The sequence below is a fragment of the Thunnus maccoyii genome, chromosome 18, assembly GCF_910596095.1.
Source record: "Thunnus maccoyii chromosome 18, fThuMac1.1, whole genome shotgun sequence".
In the NCBI taxonomy this organism is placed as follows: Eukaryota; Metazoa; Chordata; class Actinopteri; order Scombriformes; family Scombridae; genus Thunnus; species Thunnus maccoyii.
In genome coordinates this window covers 8552119-8558118 of record NC_056550.1, presented here as the reverse complement: position 1 = coordinate 8558118, position 6000 = coordinate 8552119, and positions in this window count along the sequence as shown.

Sequence of the window (6000 nt, the reverse complement as noted above, 5' to 3'; positions counted from 1 at the left end):
TCATCAATTAAACACGGACAAATACACAAGTACAGTTCATTACACAGGCATTTAGGTGCTGTTTCCTCTCAGTACTGAGAACAAAAAGGAGAAATAAAGAAAATTGGGAAGAGGAGGAGGATTAGTCAGTGATTAATTCCTGAGAGTAACAGTCCCGTTTCATGCAGCACAGTCACCACAGAAAGAGAAAAAACATTGATACTAAAACCCAGTATCTTTGACATTAGACATCCCACTTTCTCCCAAAAAGGCTGAATATATTGGCAATACCAAAATATGTGGCCATGGTCAGCCAGTGCCAGTGGGTCCCAGTGAATTTAGATGTCTGCTTGGAAATTTCAAATTAGATTTTGCAACAAAAACCTCTCCATGTCAATGATTTGGTAAGTATACTAAGAGTTATCCAGACTAGACACATTTCATCATGTATTTCCATCCTTTTCTCAATTTACTGAGTTTTTATTAATTGAGGTGATACCCTTGTATCCTTTGCTGTTGTTATATTCACCATTATAAGCATATATAAACATCTGGGTAAATTTCTGATAGATTCCTCAATTGTGACCTCTGATCTCTTGGTCCTTTTGTAAGATCTCAATAGCATAAGATCTTAAAAACAACACATTTTACACACATGTATACACTGTTCCTCGATTACTATTGTGTGAAATGTTTTATGTAAACATCTGGAGCCCTTCAGTTCAATGTGGCCCTCTGCCTGTGATTTAGATCATGTAGATTAATGACTTAAATGGGCAACTGATTAATGAAAGGCTGCCATGGATCCATAAAGCTTATCTACTTGTTGCTGTCTCTGTTTGATTGTTTTGGCACTTTCCATTGAAAAAACAATCTATACCGTGTTTAAAGCAATAATTTGACATTTTGGGAAATATACTTATTTGCTTGCTTAGTTTTATGAGACTTCCACTAAATATGAATCTACAGCCAGGAGGCAGTTAGCTTAGCCTAAAGACTGGAAACAGTGTTGAACAGTGGTATACATACAGCCTGGCTAAGATAAGAAGACAATTCTATTACCCATTTTGTGAAGGGAAGTTAAAGCTTTTAGGGGAACATCACATTGTTAATTCTGAGAAACAGCATCACTAACAGTATCACTGGTGTGATGTAAAAAGGTTACCAATCATCATTTGTTTATGGTAATCATACCGAGACATTACAATCCATTTAAAGAGCATATGTTGAGCTTCAAACACAGAAACCCTCCTCTGTCTCCTCCATCTTGCTCCTCCTGCTCCTCCTCTCTTCCTCCCTACAATATGTGGAGCAGAATGACTAATGATCATTCGTTCTGTCACACGCCAGAGACTTTCTTTCCCTGCAGCCACATCCAAAATTAGCAGACACACACGAATAAACACACACAGATGAACAAACACCCAAATATTCATGCACAAACATGAAGTCACACACACATGCCATAGACACAAGAGGGGCAGCTCCACCAGAACACATTGATCTCTATAACACTATGAACAAGACAGAGGATGTCATTGGTTTAAATGATTTCTGTCTGGTCTTGTATGGTTGCTTGTCCTGGGCAGAGAAACTGTCCAGCAACAGAAGGGTCAAAGGTCAAAAAAGAGAGAATTTCCCTTTATGAGAACATCTCTCTTTCACTCCCTGACACACTTATGAAGCTAAATAAAGACACAACATTTGATCTGTGATGCTCTTGACCACTAGCCATATGAACCTTGATTCTGTTCTCTGAGCAGCAGCTCCCTCTGCTGGATATGAGCCGCTACTACAGATTTCTGTCACACACTACTGACTTCATTTCATGTATTGATCAACTGCAGTGGGAGTTCACATCTTTCTCTTGCCACCTCCAGCTGGAAGGTATTCAGATTCTTGCTCAAGGACACTTCAGCAGGACAGAAGCTTACTGCCATGGGACTGAGGAGGAGAAATCCTGTTCTTGTCTGTTGTCCAACTCTGATATTCAAGACAAACTTACCAGCATGAATCTCCTAAAGAATGTTTCACACAAGCCCAGATAACTCATAAATTAAATGATCAAACTTTTATAATGACGGCTGGATTTGTAAAAGCTCAAAAAGAAAAAGGTTTTGTTTTGCAGATCTGTTTGGCTCACAGCTGTTTAAACAGGGAAAAAAATCTGTCTGACTGAATGTGGTTGCTTCCTGTTTTTTACAAAGGAGCTCTGATCTAAACCAAGACAAAGTTCTTCTTCCATCTAAATATGTAACAGCAGAAATAGCAACAGCAACCGCAGCAGACACATCAACAACACATGTACATGGAGGCGGCAGACAAATATGTAAAAGATTTATTGAGTACTGATGGGTAGAATGCTGAGCACAAACAGACTGTTTTGGGAAAGTCCAGTATCTCACGTAAACCAAAATTATACAGCATATTCATAATGAAGCAAAATTTATTTATTTTTTGCACCAATACTCTCACAAATTAGCATGTTTTGGAGGAGGATATAAGTAGCATTTTGATAGGTTGAGCAATACTTTTTCTTACTATAAATAGTGGAATTAAACACTGAAAGAGCTGCATCCAATCCTTGTTAACCATTAGATCTCCTAATACTGAACAAAAGATCATTTTCCTCTGAAACCAAGCAAGTGTGGTCAGAAGAATCAGGGCAATGAGCTAAATTGTGTCCGTTCGCTTGTTGAATCCTTGGGTTATACACCAATGAGCCATAACATTAAAACCACCTGCCTAATATTGTGTAGGTCCCCCTTGTGGTGCTAAAACAGCTGTAACCCGTGGAGGCATGGACTCCATAAGACCTCTGAAGGTGTTCTCTGCTATCTGGCAACAAGATGTTAGCAGCAGATCCTTTAAGTCCTGTAAGTTGCAAGGTGGGGCCTCCATGGATCAGACTTGTTTTTCCAGCACATTCAGATTGAGATCTGGGGAATTTGGAGGCCTTGAACTCTTTGTCATGTTCCTAAACCATTCCTGAACAATTTTTGCAGTATGGCATGGCACATTATCCTGCTGAAAGGGGCCACTGCCATCAGGGAATACTGTTGCTATGAAGGAATGTACTTTGTCTTCAACAATGTTTAAGTAGGTGGTACGTGTCAAAGTAACATCCACATGAATGCCAGGACCCAAGGTTTCCCAGCAGAACATTGCCCAGAGCATCACAAGGCCTCTGCTGGATTGCCTTATTCCCATAGTGCATCCTGTTGCCGTCTCTTCCCCAGGTAAACGACACACACACACCGGGCTGTCCACCTTCTTCCATTGCTCCATGGTCCAGTTCTGACACTCATGTGCCTATTTTAGGTGTTTTTAGTGGTGGACAGTGGTCAGCATGGGCACTCTGACCGGTCTGCAGCTATGCAGCCCCATACGCAGCAAGCTGTGATGCATTGTGTGTCCTGACATCTGTCCATCATAGTCAGCATTAACTTTACACAGTAATAACAGCACAGTAATTTGTGCTACAGTGGCTCCTCTGGGGGATCGGATCAGATGGGCTAGTCTTCATGCCTCACACACAATGAGTGTGAGGCGTGTGACCTTGTCACAGGTTCACCAGTTGTCCTTCCTTGGACAACTTTTGGTCGGTACTGACCACTGCATACCAGAACACCCCACATGACCTGTCGTTTTGGAGATGCATTTTGGAGATTACGCTTGCCCATTTTTCTTGCTTCCAACAAATCAACTTCTAGAACTGACTGTTCATTTGCTGCCTAATATATCCCATCCCTTGACAGGTGCTGTTATAATGAGATAATAAATGTTATTCATTTCACCTGTCAGTGGTTTTAATGTTGTGGCTTATCAGTGTATGCACAGACTTTGCATCAAAAGCTGATTAACCACCAAACCTTCATGCAATAATGTCACCAGCAAAAAGGCCAAATCGAGCTCACTGTACTGCACTTCTAGTTTGGACTTTTAAATAGAATTACTAAAGCTCGTAAACTTTTAATTTTCCACAAATATCATCTGATCTCTGCAAAATATAGAGTAGATATACATATATACAGCATAGTATTTTTACACAATCTAATTCTCTCCCTCTTACATCATCCTGACATTTCACAGTAAGCAGTCACATAAGTGTTCAGCCTAAAATAGTCTTTATGAAGCTGTTTCTGATTAAACTCTTAGCAGAGAGGAAAATCAACATTATCACATACTGTAGCTGGATTTAGAAAAGACAAAATCTTGTGTGTTTTAAACTATTCAAAGTGTCATTATGCAGGATTCATTTTCTCCAATGTGCAGTTTAAAGTAAAACTATTTATTATTTATTACTATGCTGGTTTCAAGGAACACTTGTTTCATGATGAGATAACCAGTTTGGAAGATTCTGCTAGTTAGTTTATTTGACTCCCATGAAGCAAAAGCCAGGACAATATTCTGCCTCTGCAGTGAATTATTTGTCTTAAAGGAATGGTTTGACAATTGGGGAAAAACACTTACTATATATGCTTTCTTGCCAAGAGGTCGATGAGAAGATGAATACTACTCTCATGTCTGTATGGTAAATAAGTAGCTGGAGCTAGCAGCTGGCTAACTTAGCTTACAATAAAGACTGGAAGCACAGGCGAAAAGTTAGAAAAGTAAACCTAAATTAACAAAATCTGCCCTCTAAAAGACATAATCTGGCACATAATCTCCCGTAAAACAGCAAATTGTCATTTTTACAGTTCTATGGATCAAGAAAACAACATTTAACATATTTATTAGTGAACTTTAGAGGTGCCAGTAGATGGATTTTGATAACTTTGGACAGAGCCAGGCTAGCTGTTTCCCTGTTTCCAATATTTTAAGCTAAACTAATCAACTTCTGGATGTAGCTTCATATTAACCTAATTCTAAACAAGAGCAAATGAGCAAATTTCCCCAAAAATTTAATTAGTTTGAGAAATGTAATTTAATCATTAAAGGTTCCCTGTGGAGTTTTTGACCTCTAGTAGTGCTATGGAGCATGTTCTTTTGAGCAGGTCCCTCATGCACATGAGTGACGTGATACACAGTCCTACCAATTGTTTCACACTGTTCCACTGATCTACAGGTGGCTGTAATGTGCCGAGAGACAATGTGCCAGCAAAGGCAGAGAAGAAGAAGACTGCAAGCTAATAAACATGGATGTAAACAATGCAGGATTTTAAATACTTTAAAAAATCTGTTTTATGAGGTGGGAGATGGATTCAACACTTTGTACATCACAATGATACACACAATGAGTTTTGATGAGTAAAAGTGAATGTAAACCTGACTTTTTTTTTTGTTTAAAAGAAAATGCCACAGTGCACCTTTAAGTAGCCTATTGGTTAAAGATGCATTTCTTTGGAAAGTGGGATCTTCTTTCAAAAAGGCCCTGTAGTATTTTTCAGAGAGAGAGAAAGAGAGGGAAAGAGACTTTTCATGTCCTTTAATGACACATCTGACCAAAAATAACTCAAAACACCTTCAAACCCAGCTCACTGAGAGAGAGACACAGCGAGGAGAGAGGCCTCAGGCAATATGGCACCATCAGCACAGCGGGACATGCATACAGTAATGAGGTTAGCTCCCAAATGGCACCCCACCATTCTTCAAACGGCGCCAACTTTAGGCTCCAGTCAAGCCGTCACCTACATAATGTAGTGCACTTCATGGCTTCAACACTGACGCCTGTTTTTCTTCATAATGTATAAACTCTGCTATTGCCCCGCTGTGACAGAAGATTCTCTTATCACTGAAAAATTCATCAAATTCACAAGAAACTGTGGGGAAACTAAGAACATGGGGAGGCTACTGGGTGCTGCTTCTGTGTTGGATAAAAATAAATAAATAAAGGAGACTGGTGCTCTCTGGTCAGTTCCTCTAAGTAAAGCTACAAAAGATCTGAATCTAATACTTTCTAGAAATTTTTACATGAATGAAAATAAAAGCTCTTCAATACCTTGAGTTCATTTCATTCTCTATATTTACAACTTTCATCCTTACTGTTTCTTACATTCACTCTTTTCTCAGCTATTAACA